This window comes from Ambystoma mexicanum, chromosome 13 (assembly GCF_040938575.1).
Source record: "Ambystoma mexicanum isolate Mex_15411 chromosome 13, UKY_AmexF1_1, whole genome shotgun sequence".
Taxonomy (NCBI): Eukaryota; Metazoa; Chordata; class Amphibia; order Caudata; family Ambystomatidae; genus Ambystoma; species Ambystoma mexicanum.
In genome coordinates, this window is record NC_090938.1 from 376262064 (window position 1) to 376279378 (window position 17315).

A 17315-nucleotide genomic window follows, 5' to 3' on the forward strand; every position below is an offset into this window, starting at 1 on the left:
CTCCACCAGGTCCCCACTCATGTCCCCCAGCACCCCCACCCCCCAGCAGTGCAGGGGCCGCCTCCACCAGGCCTCGCTCATGTCTACCACTGCCCCCACCCCCCAGCCACCAGGGGCAGCCTCCACCAGGCCCCCACTCATGTCTCCCACCACCCCCTACCCCCAGCAGTCAGGGGCACCCTCCACCAGGCCCCCACTCATGTCCAACTCATGTCTCCTACCACCCTCACCCCCCAGCCACCAGGGGCAGCCTCCACCATGCCCCCACTCATGTCTCCCAGCACCCCCACCCCCCAGCAGTGCAGGGGCAGCCTCCACCAGGCCCCCACCCATGTCTACCACCACCCCCAGCCACCAGGGGCAGCCTCCACCAGGCCCCCACTCATGTCTCCCACCACCCCCACCCCCCAGCAGTGCAGGGGCAGCCTCCACCAGGCCCCTACCCATGTCTACCCCAGCCACCAGGGGCAGCCTCCACCAGGCCCCCAATCATGTCTCCCACCACCCCCACCCCCCAGCAGTGCAGGGGCAGCCTCCACCAGGCCCCCACTCATGTCCCCCTGCACCCCCACCCCTCAACAGTACAGGGGCAGCCTCCACCAGGCCCCCACTCATGTCTACCACCACCCCCACCCCCCAGGGGCAGCCTCCACCAGGCCCCCACTCATGTCCCCCTGCACCCCCACCCCCCAGCAGTGCAGGGGCAGCCTCCACCAGGCCTCGCTCATGTCTACCACTGCCCCCACCCCCCAGCCACCAGGGGCAGCCTCCACCAGGCCCCCACTCATGTCTCCCACCCCCCCCCCCACCCCCAGCAGTCAGGGGCACCCTCCACCAGGCCCCCACTCATGTCCCCCTGCACCCCCACCCCCCAGCAGTGCAGGGGCAGCCTCCACCAGGCCTCGCTCATGTCTACCACTGCCCCCACCCCCCAGCCACCAGGGGCAGCCTCCACCAGGCCCCCACTCATGTCTCCCACCACCCCCTACCCCCAGCAGTCAGGGGCACCCTCCACCAGGCCCCCACTCATGTCCAACTCATGTCTCCTACCACCCTCACCCCCCAGCCACCAGGGGCAGCCTCCACCATGCCCCCACTCATGTCTCCCAGCACCCCCCACCCCCCAGCAGTGCAGGGGCAGCCTCCACCAGGCCCCCACCCATGTCTACCACCACCCCCAGCCACCAGGGGCAGCCTCCACCAGGCCCCCACTCATGTCTCCCACCACCCCCATCCCCCAGCAGTGCAGGGGCAGCCTCCACCAGGCCTCGCTCATGTCTACCACTGCCCCCACCCCCCAGCCACCAGGGGCAGCCTCCACCAGGCCCCCACTCATGTCTCCCACCGCCCCCACCCCCCAGCATTGCAGGGGCAGCCTCCACCAGGCCCCTACCCATGTCTACCACCACCCCCACCCCCCAGCCACCAGGGGCAGCCTCCACCAGGCCCCCACTCATGTCTACCACCAACCCCACCCCCCAGCAGTGCAGGGGCAGCCTCCACCAGGCCCCCACTCATGTCTCCCACCACCCCCACCCCCCAGCAGTGCAGGGGCAGCCTCCACCAGGCCCTCACCCATGTCTATCACCACCCCCACCCCCAGCCACCAGGGGCAGCCTCCACCAGGCCCCCACTCATGTCCCCTATTACCCCCACCCCCAAGCAGTGCAGGGGCAGCCTCCACCAGGCCCCCACTCATGTCTCCCACCCCCCAGCAGTGCAGGGGCACACTCCACCAGGCCCCCACTGATGTCCAACTCATGTCTCCCACCACCCTCACCAACCAGCCACCAGGGGCAGCCTCCACCAGGCCCCCACTCATGTCCCCCTGCACCCCCACCCCCCAGCAGTGCAGGGGCAGCCTCCCCCAGGCCCCCACTCATGTCTACCACCACCCCAGCCACCAGGGGCAGCCTCCACCAGGCCCCCACTCATGTCTACCATCACCCCCACCCCCCAGCAGTGCAGGGGCAGCCTCCACCAGGCCCCCACCCATGTCTACCACCACCCCCACCCCCACCCCCCAGCCACCAGGGGCAGCCTCCACCAGTCCCCCACTCATGTCTACCACCACCCCCACCCCCCAGCCACCAGGGGCAGCCTCCACCAGGCCCCCACTCATGTCCCCTATTGCCCCCACCCCCCAGCAATGCAGGGGCAGCCTCCACCAGGCCCCCACTTATGTCTCCCACCACCCCCACCCCCAGCAGTGCAGGGGCAGCCTCCACCAGGCCCCCACTCATGTCTACTACCACTAGCCACCAGGGGCAACAGGGGTTGAGGTCAGATACTTCGTCCAACCCGTCATTGCTGGCTTTAGCAGCTCAGACTTCTAGAAAGAAAATGATTCATGACCAGATTTAATCACCCAAAAAAGTGGAACCATGTCTCTATTTGGTGAGAAAGAAAAACACCTGCTCCCTAGTTTTTCACTGCTCAACAAAGTACTAGCTTGCCATCTTGGGAATGGTCATGTTTATTCATAAAGCGCCTATACACAAGGCAAGTGTTTCAAGGCGCTCACCGTTTTACATTGGTTGCATCCACTCTCCAACAGTGTTTAAGTTTATCTCTCGCCTCGGCAAGGCAAACTTACAGCTAAAGCCCAGAAAAGGGCTCCAGATATGAAAACATGCCCGAGGGGACTACAGAGCATATTTCCATTGGTAAAGCGGCTGGGACCAGTACTCATGTACTTGTGTGCCAGCCAAATCTATGAAACGTCGTGATTGGAGGCCATGTAGTATTGCAGGTTTAAATATCTCTCATCCTCAAAGTCAAGTTCATTGTGGCATTTACAGCCGATAGACGTGGAATCACGAGGCACTACACGTGCAGGAATCTTTCCGTGGGTTTCACAGGGACAAACCTACACTAAGGACTTACACTGGCCACACTTAAAATGGTAAAAGGCTATCATCTCAAGCAATTGATCTTATTTCATTTATTTTCTCCAATCCCAACCTCTAAGGTGGAAGGCACCTTACACATATTGAACCATAAGAGTCGTTCCCTACTACTTACGCCCTGTGAAGGTCTTCCGATCCAAAAGCCAGGGCTTTATGGTCTCTGGTAATGTCAGCGAAGAACCACCAGTATCCAAATGGCACTCTGCCAAATGGATTGAGAATTGGCAGAGCTGTGCTACCAAATAAATCCAAACCAGCCTATTTATTTTTTTTATTTGATTGGGCTGAGTAAATCATCCTTTCAGGTGAAAAGAAACAGAATACAACTTTTCAACCATTACCAAATTGGCAAAAACATTCAATTCAATTTTACACAAATTTAAACCTAAAAGAAAAATTAAAATAACAGTAGAGCATTTTTCATGATAGTCAAGTTTACATCAGACTTTACATTTTTAGTTCATTTGGTGCGGAATCACATTCCCAACAAATTGAGCCAGAGCAATCTGAACAGAAGATGTGGTGTTAGTCAATAAGTAATTCCATATTTCTTCTGTAGTATGAAATAGTTGAAAATTACACTTTGTATGAAAATATTTTTGCCTCAAGCAACTCAAGGCTGGACATTCGACCACTATATGACACAATGTTTCAGTTTGTTGCTGATTGAGGCAGTATCTACAAAATGTTTGATCTTGGGGCACCAAATGTCTTCTTCCCAAAATCTGCCTCGTCAAACATAAGTTCAAATGAACGCGTAACATTTGAGCCCTTACAAAATTAGAAGCACATTTAATTAAGTAGGGTTCAGGGCAATGCATTTTTTTGTGAGATGATTTTACCGGTCCACAATCCACATATTCTAAACATTGCATGCGAGTGATTATCCAATCAAAACGAAATAGTTTCAGTTTGGCCTTCGTTGGATTCATCAATAATAATTCTAAGGAAATATCAGCCTTAATTAGAGTGTCTAGGACACAATCAACCCATTTCTTTGGAAATTTCATGTTAGAAATTATCAAGTAATTAGCTAATACGCCCAATATGTTGGGAGTTGAAGCACTAATTAAACATTTCCTATAAAGTAGACAGAATTTCCACAGTACTTGGGTAAAAAGAGAAATGATGCCCAGTTCATAACAATACAAAAAAGGTAGCAGGCGCCCCTCTCTCGAAAGAACAAGGCATGATAACCTGTTCAGTGGTTATTAACCACATTGAGAGTTCGCAGCCATTGCTTTTTGCTCACTGTACCTTCACAGATGGGAAATATCCATTTGCATATCAGTCTTTGTCCCGCCCACAAGGGCAGTCCAGCACCGAAATGCTATGGCAATTCCTCTCTGAACAAGAGTACCATCAGCAACCCCATACACGTGTTTCAGCCTTGTTGGGCATCATCAGTGAGGTGAAGCTGAGCCTCTCTAAGCACAGTGAGCAGGGAGCCCACGTCTGGTTGCCCCCAGGTAACCTAGGGTGACCAACCCCAAGTTCCTTTCAAAAATACAAAAAAGGTAGCAAGCGCCCCGCTCTCGAAAGAACAAGGCATGATAACCTGTTCAGTGGTTATTAACCACATTGAGAGTTCGCAGCCATTGCTTTTTGCTCACTGTACCTTCACAGATGGGAAATATCCATTTGCATATCAGTCTTTGTCCCGCCCACAAGGGCAGTCCAGCACCGAAATGCTATGGCAATTCCTCTCTGAACAAGAGTACCATCAGCAACCCCATACACGTGTTTCAGGCTTGTTGGGCATCATCAGTGAGGTGAAGCTGAGCCTCTCTAAGCACAGTGAGCAGGGAGTCCACGTCTGGTTGCCCCCAGGTAACCTAGGGTGACCAACCCCAAGTTCCTTTCAAAAATACAAAAAAGGTAGCAGGCGCCCCTCTCTCGAAAGAACAAGGCATGATAACCTGTTCAGTGGTTATTTACCACATTGAGAGTTTGCAGCCATTGCTTTTTGCTCACTGTACCTTCACAGATGGGAAATATCCATTTGCATATCAAAACTCCCTTCCAAAACTGAGACTCAAGACGGTCCCAAAAGGCTCTAGGTTTCGGAGCCACTGTTTCTGCCCCATAAATGATTATGGGGATTACTTTCTGTTGGAAGAAAGTAATAATATGGACCAATGTAAATTTCCCATATCTGAACAGTAGTATTTTAGCTTGAGATGTTAGTGAGCGAAGTTTTGCATCTAAGAAAAACGGAATAAATAGTCATTCATAGTTTCTGTAAAAGGAAGACCCAGATATTTATATTGTTGGACCGTGGTTAAATCTTGATTGTGAAGAGACCAGGTAAATTTACATGTTCTTTTTATAGCAGTTTTATGGCAGACTACTACTTGAGTTTTTTTCAAGATTAATAGATAGATTATTTTCAGTAACATATTCCTGAAGTTTGTCAAGAAGATTTTGTAGTCCACAAGGTGTACATGATAGCAACACAAGGTCATCGGCGTATAAAAGCCAAGTGACCTTCTGGTTGCCTAGTTTAGGTGCCTCTGCTATTGCATTCTCAAATTTGATACCTATGTCCAACAGAAACAAATGAAATAAAGTGGAGGCTAAAATGCACCCCTGTTTTAAGCCTCGTTCAGTTGGAATTATGGCTGAAAATAGCCCCTCTATGGACAATCTCACTTGCAAAGAAGTGTGAGAATGCAAAAGTATGATTAGTGTGAGAATCGAAGAGGGACAACCATATTGTTGAAGTTTTCGAAAAAGAAGTTGGCGATCAATCGAATCAAATGCAATACTAAAATCAACAAAGGCAACGTAAAGATTGTGATTTCCGTCAAGATATTTATGTTTAATTAGGTTGAGCATAAGCATGTTAGGGGCAGTGCCAATCCCGCTGACAAACCCAGATTGAAACGGGTCTCGTTTCTGTTCACATATTGTCCATTCATTTAACTCCTGTAAAATAATACGACTAAACAATTTACATGGGGCATCTAGTATAGCAATGGGACGGTAACTTTGTGGTTGCTGACAGTCACCCTTTTTAAACAGTGGTATAATAATAGCATGTCTCCAAGAGGCGGGGATGGTTTGAGTAAAAATTATATTTTGAAAGATTTGAAAAAGTATTTCCGCCCCTAAAATAGGATTGAGCTTGAATAGCTTGTTCGAAAGCCCGTCCTGCCCTGGGGCTTTTGATTGGCTTACTGTGGAGATAATGTGCAGTATGTCACCCTTCGTAAAGTTAAGATGGAATGGTTCCCTACTTCTACATTCATTCCCCTCATATGCCTTTGTAGGTTTTGCATATATCTTAGAAAAGTGATCAGTCCAGCTCTTCTCAGAGACATTATGAGATTGTACCATAGTCTGAGAAGTGAGTGTGGCCGTATTTAATATACTCCACATCTGAGCGGTATTTTGATTACGGGTTAAAGACAGCATGCTCTCACCATCCCTTTGAAATAGGATTGTTCGATGGGATTGAATCCAATTTTTGTATCTTGTTTTAATTTTAGTCAGAGCTGTTAGTCTTTGGTGTAAAGGGAGGAGGAGAGCATTACGTTTCTGAGCACGAAATTCCATTTTCTTTTTTTTGACCTGTATGTCAAAGACGTGATTTCTCACTACTACCTTCCTTTATTTTTCTAACCACTAGGTACAAATTTCTGCATGAGATCATAATAGCAGACATTAGGATGTTCATTGCTTAGGGAACTGGCATATTGGTGGATTGTTTCCTCGCACCACTTAATCCGATTTAATTGGACATGTGTTCTCATAACACCAGAGTAAGTTGGTGCTGGCTTTTGAGTTACTGCCACATGCGTCAACCATTGGCTTGTTAACAATTGCTGGTCACTTTCATTTGCAGGCATTACTCTAACGCTAGACGCTAGATTCCACAATCTTAGATACCACTGGGTCAGTAATAATATTTTGAAAAAAGGGTACTGCAAAATCGACATGATTTGTGTCGAGACTAAAACAAAACTCTTTTTTAGAATTATCAACAGTAAAAGGAGAAGAGGCTCGATCGCTATACACAGTTCTTGGGGGCGACGTGGAATTAGATTCCGCCAAACCAGTGGCCTTTACTTTAACAAGTTGGACAGTAGTTTGCCAGGCTATAATTGATGCGATCTGAGCGCTTTGAGTGTTTAGCGTTTCATTAAGCGAATCAAACAACTTGACCAGAGTGTTCATAGTAGTATTCATGGCTTCTAAAGCTAGTCCCATGACTCTACTACTACTCTGCAGAGACTGAGATTCTCTGTCTGAGGTTTGTCTAGTTTGGATATCTCTGTTTAGTGTGTGTCTGGGAGTGGGTTCTAAAAAAGATGAAGAGACATTAGAGCTTGCAAAGCTTACATCAGAAAACATTTTGGGAGAAAAAGATCATTTTTCAGAAATTGTTTGCGCTGAATAGCTGGTATGCATAGAGTCCAAATCAATCACCACTATGTCTGTCAAGTCTCTGGCAGAAGCTTTAACACCCTTATGCAGGCAGCTCCCCTGGACTTCAATTTTCTTTGGTGCACTATCAGGATGCGTCAAATTACAAACAGTGGGACATGACGTGTAGCTTGTTCGCACTGGCGCGAGTTCGCCATTTTCCCCTTCACAGTCGGGGAGTTTTTCCTCATGATGTTGAAGAGGCAACTTGTTCGATGCAGCTGCTAAAAGTCCCAGGTAAAAAGTCTGTATATCTGCAATTGCCATAGCTTTTGATGTCTTGGCTGTGAACAAGCAAGGTGGCTGCATGTAGGCACTATTTCGGCGTGGAGCAGTTTTTGGAATCAAAAAAGCTTTTCAGGGACGTAGTTCGTTGTTTGGGCTCAGACGGGACATTTTCACTCCCAACAGGCTGTGCCTGTGGCATGCCTGTGAGTAACGTATAAAGGGTCCGAGTCATAAAATGTGCAAATTAATTGTATTTCTTTAGCAAGTGAGGTTTGGGCTGGCTAAATATAAACAAGAAGTCACCGGCCGAGCCCCGAGCGACGCCGCGGCAAAGCGGGACTCACCAGGACTCCTCGGGTGCACGCATGCGTGTGCACTGTTTTATACACACATCCACTGCTTACACAACAATGCCTAAACAAAGAAACAAAGTGTGTAAGTACTCATTCAATTCAATAAAAGTAAATTCTGCGATACTTTGCAGGTTATCACCTTGTGGGGGAGGTAGTCCAATGTAGAACGTAGTAATGCACATTTGGAAATCCAAAAACGATCAGAGCGTTCGGGTAAACCGGGACTCACCTGGACTCCTCGGACCTCGGGTGCCCGGTGCGCGCGCGTTCGCTGTTTTATACACACGCCCACTACTTACACAACAATGCCTTATGGGGGAGGTAGTCCAATGTAGAACGTAGTAATGCTCACTTGGAAATCCAAAAATGATCAGAGCGTCCGGGCAAAGCGGGACTCACTGGGGGGACTCCTATACCCAACAGGCTTCCAGCCAGAATCTGCAAGAGAAACAGAAGCAACGTGTGCACTACAGTGCGACTACTTTCCAAAAGGAATCAACCAGATGCCAATACCCGCATTTTGAATGGGGTAGATATGAGCACAAAGCATGGAAAAAAACTTTCCACAGGGATGACTGCACCCCCTCCATCCTGATGAGGGTGGCAAGTGTCCATGCATGGAAACTTCTCACCAGAGTTTCCCTTCAGGGTTCTCTCATTGTGCAGGGACACCTTATGACCGCATGCAGGGAATCACCATTCGGATCCCTTTGCGCCAGCTTGTATACCATTTAATTATTAATTTATTGTGAACTAGTTAGGCACTTATACAATAAGTAAATTGTTTTTCAAAGCGCCCACATGGCAACAGGGAGGGAACATGGGATTGAAAAACAAAATATACACTGGAGGATAAAGACGAACCTACTATGCCTTGAGAGTGTATTCAGAACGTGCAAGTGCAGAGAGGGAAGAGGGGAAGAGTGAGTGGGGGTAGGTGCTGGAGTGTCCATGCCTGTGGGTGAGCAGCAGATGTAAGTGCCAAGTATAGTAAGTGCTAGGGAGCGATGAGCTGCAATAAGCGGGTAAGTGCAGTAGAGTGTGCCTGCTTTTCCAACACAAGTAAAAAATCAGGCCGAACTCTATTAAATAAATAGCACAATGACAGCTGCCCCGTTTCTCTTGGCAACCCCCATTGCACATGATTGCTGTGCACATGGCAGGGCATACACAAGACTCACCACATGCGCCTCTGCGATCCATGCATGCAGTGATTCAACAATCACATTGTGGCTGGAGGAGACCACCCCCTGGGATGCGCATTCTTTCAGCCAGACTCTCCAGGCTCATTGGTGTGGCCCGTGCACAACTTCACAAAACAGTACTGCCTGAACACAAACGCATCAGCGGTGTAGGTGGGCACGTTTTCCAAGCGGTGCTCAGGAACCTTTTGACATGATGAACTAACTGAGCCTCATGTGTTCCCAGGTAACCTTGCAACTACAGCTGTGTCCTACTCCGCAAAAGCATGCACTTCTATGCAAGTTCCAGTACTAGTTACTTACCTGCAAGTGTGGTGTCCATCAGACATGCACATGTCATCTGTCCTTCTCCCTAGAAGTTCCACACCCCCATGCTTTGGGGATTTTCAGCTTGATACCCAGGAGGTATTCAATCAAACCCCCGAGCATGACGTATGAAAGAAGCCAAGGCTGAAGAGCTACCTGGACTTGATGGCAAGTCAAGTATTATGAAGTGAGGGGACTGCGGCTGGTGGGTTTCGGCCATTGTGCATTGGGCAGCGCTTAACGGCCCAGCGTGTGTCTCTCCCACACACTGTTTATTCTAGAACAAGATCTAGCCTTGAATTTGTTCTTAGCCTTTATTTGTTCCACCGTCCCGCTCTACCTCCACACGAAGGCAGGTAGCGAAAAACTGGGCAGTCCTAGATAGCTGCCTTTGTATTTGTGATGAGTAGTATAAGTTTACCTCTTGCAATGCTTCTTGTTTCCGGTTGCTTACACCGTTGATAACAAAATTAGATGCATAGCATAAAAACATTAGGTCACAGAAGGTAAAGCTAATAGGTGGTTAGACTAATAGTGTGCCTGGTAGGCCTAAACATGCAGACAATAGAAACATTTGGGATATAAAAACACAATAAAGGGTACCAGCAGGGACCACACTCGCCCTTTTCTTGGTGGCCCCAGTGCTATTGCTGTCATCTTTCCCTGAGTGTTTAAGCTATCGTTTGGTCTGTCTCGCTATCTATTACATTTTAATGTGAAGATGCTTTTTTTATTGCTTTTTAATTTATTTTGAACAGGCAACAAATCCCCTCCCTTCCTCACGCCAGCTTTAAGGATCTACTCCATCTCATGCATGCCCTTCCTGCACCATTAATTAATCATGACGGCCTGTACATGACCGCTGGGAAGATCACCCCCATGGTTCTAGGTTTGAAGCGGTTCAGACTTGCCGATGATAGGTGGGGGATCAAGGCTCCCCACGATGCTTTGTATTTTGCTGATGTACCTCTGTTCAGGGCTGTTAGTTTCTCCATTGCAGCTATCTCCGAAGGTCTGTTCAGCCGCTGGGCCGTTGAAGAGGGCTCCTTTTCGCCCACATAGCAGTTATCACCAATTTAGATGCTATCAAAATAGCATTGAGCAGTCTGATGTGTACCCCTGATCTTCCCGTTCCTAACTTCGGTGCATCCCCAGCAGGACGAATTCTGGTGTAAGTGGTGCAGGGCACCCACCCACTTCAAGAATTACCCCTTCAATGACACGCCACAGGCCTGATAATTTCAGGCATGTCCCCATGATGTGAGTTAGGTTGCCTTCCTGCACTATCTGCAAATCTGTGTATCTTGCCGGGTGCATAGTACCACCTGGGCATAATTTTAATCTGCTGTTCCCTATGCTGCATGCATATAGCGCCCTGCCACGTCATGCAATATACCTCTCCCCATTCCTCTGGTGGGAAGGCCCTTCCTAGTTCTTCCTCCCACTTCGGCTTGAATGGCTAGTCCACCTCCCCTGAGGCATCCACTATACTTTTCTACCAATTAGCCCTTTCGTTCCTCCTCGACTCACAGCACCTTTCCTAGGACCGTGAGTGGCCTTGTGGCCCCCTCTTTAATGCGGGGGTCATGTACCAGTGCCGAAACTGGTCACGCTCTTCCAACCCTAATTTGAAGTCCTGAAATGAGATCATCTCATCTCCTCTTACCACGTCCCCTATCTTCGTACAACCCTTCCCCTGCCATCTCATGTGCCTCCATCTCTAAGTACCGGGATGAGGTCCTCATTTCCATGAATTGGTGTTAAGGGAGAGGGAAATGGCAGTAGATTACCCCTGCTACACACCATATCCCATGCAGTCATAGTACCTCTAGTAATTATATTCAGCACCACCCCCTTTGCCCTGTGATGCCTGGGAAGCCACAGATGTGTCCAGAGGTGTTGTCTCACCATTACCTGATCTATAAATAACCATGGCTTCTCCCTCTCTAGATGTTGCCATTCTGTCACTATCCCCATCTGGGCGGCTAGATAGTAGATTAGTATATCCGGGCAGGCTAGACCACCACTCTCCTTAGAGTCCTTCACCCTTCTGTTACCTATTCGAACCTTAGCTCCATATAAACTCCTGCACGGCTTGTTGGATGCCTTTGAGCTTCTTTATCAGATTGGTGAGAGGCACATTCTGAAACATGTAGAGAAGCCTTGGTAGTATGTTCATGTTGAGAGCGGATAACTTTCCAAACCATGTGATATAGAGACCCTTCCATTTAAATATGTCCCTTTGAATCTCCTTAAAGAGAGGGGGTGTTTGGCTCCGTCCAAATCGGCCCCCTTTTTTGTTATATTAGCCCCGAGATAGCACAGCGAGTTCCCCGCCTGTTTGAATAGGACAATCTGGGTTATCTCGTTATCTCCCTAAGCATAGTTTCCAAACCTGTGAGGTTTAAGATTTCAGAAAATTAACCTTAAAACCTGAGACTACCCCCAAAGCTTTCCACCTCCTCCATCATAGCTGTAACTGAGTCCAAAGGGTTCGAAAGAGTGAGAGAGAATCACGTCCTCCACGAAGAGACTTATTTTATAATCGCCCTTACCTACCCTAATCCCCGTAATTTAGTCTGACTGTCGGATTTGTTCCACGAAGGGCTCCATCACTAAGGTGAACAAAATGGGGGACAGTGGGCACCCCTGCCTCATTCCCCTTTCTAATCATGTTCGTAAGCTCTCAGTTTACGAAAATTCTAGCTTTAGTAGAGGTATAATTCGCCATAATCATGGCAATCATTTTAAAGCACAGATCTATTTTCTCCAACACCATTTCCATGAAGGACCAGTCCACTCGATCAAAGGCCTTTTTGGCATTGAGGAAGATGGGCACAGTCTGGTCCTTCCCGTTATTAGCTCTTTCCACCAACAGGTCCACTTTCTTTATGTTATCCCTAGCTTATCTATTGGGCACAAACCCTGTCTGGTCCGGATCCACTAATGTTTGCATAAAGGGGGCTAGTCTATTTGTGATAATGTTGGTAAAAATCTTTGCTTCAACATTTAATAAAGATGTGGGTCTGTATGATGCACATCTTTTACCCGCCTTAACCTGTTTAGGTATCAGAGCCACTTGAGCCTCCATCATGGAGGCAGAAACTCTGCATCCTTCCTCCTGGAAAGATTTGAAGAGGGCCAATAGTGGTTCAATCAGGATGTGAGACTTAGCCTTATAAAATGCCAGTGCAAATCTGACCGGTCCTGGGCTCATGCCAGAGGTCATCCCCTTTATGGCTTCTCTTATCTCTTGGGCTTTTATCGGTCTCTCCACCCTTTCCCTGTACATCTCTTGGATACTGGAGAGCTGCACCGTTGCTACGTATTCACATAGCTCCTGCCTCGACACCTTTCACCCTTTATCTAAAGCCTGATAGAAGCTCTGGAAAGCCCTCTATTTATGTGCCTCTACCCCTCTGTCTATTCCCTTTTCATCCACTATACTTTGAATGAAGGCCCTTTCTTCTCTAGCCCTCAGCCTATTTGCCAGGATCTTGTCAGCCTTCCCCCCCTTTCTCATAGAACCTCTGCTTGACTCTCAGCAGAGTCTGTCCCACTGGATCTACTCTGTGTGTTGAGGTCTCCCCTCTTAGCCCTATAAGGAGCCTGTTCTCTTTTGTTTTGTACTGGTGCTCCAGATCCTCAACCTCTGCCAGGAGGGCCATCTCCTGCTGCTTCCTAACCTTGTAAAGGGCTGCTGCGGACAATATTGTGCTTCCCCTTGCTATTGCTTTCAGGGTGTCCCAATGTTTTCTCAATGAGGTGTCTGCCGGGTCATTGTGATATATGATATGGCATTTATAACGCGCCTGTACACAAGTGTTTCTAGGCGTGAAAGATCTAGATGCTCTCAGGAGGATAGCTCAGGGGCAACGTGCTTGCTTTGGAAGCAAGATGACATGGAGCAACACAGGTTTGATCCCCGGGTCTGTGCTTAGAAACCTCGGGGTATTAAGCATGTTATAAATAACCTATCATATCATGGGCCTCATTACGAGGCTGGCGGTAGCCGTGCTTGTAATACAGGTACCGCTGCCGCCGGTATTTTTTTTTCCAGCCCCCAGGAATGGGCAATTACCCCTTCATTACAGCCTTGCCGGACCCGATAATTGCCCATTGCTGGGCACCGGAAAACATTCTTCCCCATTCGCATTTGAGCCCCACAGGGCTCAATGGGAATGGGGAAGCTGGATGCACCAGAACCATTATCAACGGTGCTGGTGCATCCGACATGCTCTGCTCGTGGGTGCCGGTACGGCCGCCAGGTCAGACCTGGCGGCCGCAATGGAACAAAATCGATAACTACATAGGGGGTTGCTAGGCTGCTCGCACAACATTCAACAGCCTGCCACTCAAGAAGTGTAACACCTAAAGCAGGTTCCAATACCCAATTGCTGAAGACTGCAAATATGTTACGGCAAGGCCCCTCATTAAAACTACTAGCATGGCTAAAGGTTGCCACGATGCATAAGCCCAATCTGAAAAAAAAACAAGCATGAATCTAATGAAGGATGACAAGAGACCAAAAGTTGGATTAGTGCTAGCTGATAACAAACGCCAGATGTTGGAGCGAGTGGCCTTAAGGTCAGCCTCCGTGACTGAAGGAACAGATGATGTCTGGACCCACGTAGATGCTTGGAAAGATAGAATTGAGTCGCAATACCACACTCAGCCCCCCTGCCGTCGAGACTCTTTAGTGATTGCCGACCAAGTGATAAAAACCTGGTAGCGCTCAACTCTAAACTAACACAACCTAAGAGAGTACCTCAATCAATTACTTGTGGAAGAACAATGCCTCAATCTGGGTGGTTGCACCATAGGGATAAGAGCATTCGAGAGGTGATGAGCCTAGAATCGAACACGCCATCCTTTGAGGCCCGAAATGATGAAATCTTGGCCTCCCAAAAAAGGACTAGGTGTGCCGAAAGCTCAGAAAAGGAACCTTGCGGAGCCAATAAACGTTTCAAAGGTTGGGTCAAAAAGAATAAAAATCTGAGTGAAATGGTGAGTGAAGAGTCAATGGCGAAGAAAGTTTGGGAGGAGATTTAATGGTTATCCTCCTCTGTTTCAGACGATGAAGACAGCTCTCCAGAGAAAAGAAGTAGAAGTCTGCAAGGCACAAACACCCCACGACTGAGGGATTCAAGAAGTCACCAAGCAACATCTAACCTCTCGGAGAATATAATCTCAAAATTAAGCCCAATTTTGATGTCTTCTACCACAATGGTGGTCGCTCCACTGATGAAACTGTATGAGAATCTAAACGAGAACTGTCGAGATCAAACGACTCTGATCGCTCTACTTAATTCAAAAATCCTAAAAATGGAAGCAGATCTGGTGGAGATGACGTCACAGATTGTGTCAACCAGAAGAGGCAATGACATCTCATTAATAGCTTTGAAGGAGTCTCTAAAAAACAACTCAGAAGACAAGAGACTCCTGGCGGAGGTCACAAGACAAGCACTGCTTATACTCCAAAAAGAACGAGAGCGAATGGATGCAACTGACCCTAAACAAATTCGAGCCACAAGTCGGCCCCTCACTGAAACAGTGATTGATCTGGAAGTACCTGATAACACGCAAAGCCTAAAAAGAAACAAACGGCAGTACGACGAAATGGCAGTAAAGCCCAAGAAAAAACGGCAACAAAATTGCTGTTACGAGAAAGAACTAACAATTAGCTTTGACAATAAGAACAGTCCAATGAAGGAGAATGAGAAAGAAGACAGGTCTCAGACAGTGAGCGTGAATGAGCACAGTGAATTGCACAAGTCACCAGCAATCGATGAGACATCAGATGCTCCGCCAAATGGGAAAGAAAAGGAAACGAATCAACATCAGATGGCACATTATACCGTTGGACCAGAAGTAAGTGAACCCCAAATTGCATCACCCGAAAACAAGCACTCATCCTCTGAGACAAACAGGAAAGATGTTGAATGGTTTGACATATTTGAAAAACCAAAATCGCAATTGGGACTCACAAAAATAAATAAAAGCTCAGCTGCTGAAATAAAGCAAGGCAAATGCAAAAAAAAAAAAACCTGCAACCACAAAAGAATAAAAACTCTCGAAACTGCAAACTTCTTCAGAAACATTAAAGCTCTGAACATTACTGTTAATAACACAGAGCAAATAGAAATAAAAATAGAGAAGCTATAGCAGAACCCGCTGTTACTGATCCAACCGAAAGTCAAACAAATGTCAGCAGACAAAAGAAGGATAATACAGACACCTTAGTGATCGAAGATGATGAGGATGAGACTGAGGAGTGTTGAACATGTCGACTTACAGTAGTCCTGCAGAAGACGAAACGGATGAGGACAATTTGACCACTACAAAGCAGATAAATGAGAGGAAATCTAGTCTGCCTGAATACGATGGTGGTCAAATTTCAACACTGTCGTCACCACCAAAGCGAGAGCATGGAAGAGTGGTGAACCAGACGGAGAAAAGAGTAATCTCTTGGCCAATAACGCCAAAAAAAGATTGCATTAAAATTCCGAGTGAAAGTAAAAAGGCGGTGGAAATTCAAACTTTTCGTACTTTAGAAGAGAAACGTGGGATAAGTTTACAGAAAATGGAAGTCAAGTCCTGCAAAGTCAAAGAAAGCTCCAAAGCGCCAATTGAAGTTCCATCACAAAGCAACACTATCAATGACTCACAAAAAGAGAAGCCGAAGCTCCACGAGAACACCAACGAGATTTACATGGAAAAGATAAAGGAGAGAGTACAGCAGGAGATGAACAATTCCCCTTCGACTTCAAACACCTCAATTACGCTTCAGCCATATAGAATTTTGGTTGAAGAATGGTGAACAGAAGAAATGATGCACCGTTGAACAGACACACCATATTACAGCTATTTCAATAAATCCCTGTTCTGAGAGATTTAAAAACCTCGCGATTTGAGCGTGTTGAAATCATCGCTGATATGAATCAAAAATGTGTCCTATTACATATAGGCGACAAGAAAGATGTTTAAGCGGTAATGATGTGCGAGCGACAGATGCTAGACGCTGGATACCAAGTATATGAGGTGGACAATGCTATGCCGACTCAGGAGCCACCAAAAATCATGGATCTAAACTCCCCAATCAAAAATGGAAAGGTAAAAATGCCCACCGATTCGTCATTGATGAAAGGGAGATGCGCTGACTCTGCGAATGCAAAAATAATTCCTGAAGAAACAGTGCTTCAATTATCATTCTCAACTGAGGAAATAAGGCAAAAGAAAATCAAAATCACAGTAGAGAACGCCCTGCCTAGAAAAATAGACGCAGAACAGAAAGAAGCAGCGAAAACTACAGAAGATGAAATAAACAACTGGGCATGGATAGCAAAATCTCTAAATGCCCCAACAAAGAGTTAAAGCCAAGACCAATTGCATAATGTTGTGCTCGCCACTTGGAATACGAGAGGCTTTTCGCCTCTCCTTATCTCCATTCCTGAAATCTTAGCGACGGCCGACTTTATATGCTTGCAAGAAACTTGGTTAGTAAAAATTCCATGTGTTGAGGGATACGATGTCGCCATAAATCCAGCCATTTGCAAAAAAAAAGGTCGCCCAATGTCGGGCCAATTGATCCTCGTCAAGAGAAACTGTGGATTGAGAATCAAGTCATCCGAGATCATTTCTCCCCATCTCCAGATGGTATGTCTTGAACCAGTAGAACAAATGTCGACGACCTTGGAAACCCTTCATTTGTTAAATGTATACTGGAATACAACTCCAACAACCTATCAAAAATTTGAGGATGATCTCTTAGATTCTATTGACAACATTCTAATAAAGGATCCAAATGCTCAGATTGTAGTATGTGGAGACTTTAATATGAAGCTGATCGAAGTGGAACAATCGAAGGTAGTGGTAAATCATAATGAGAG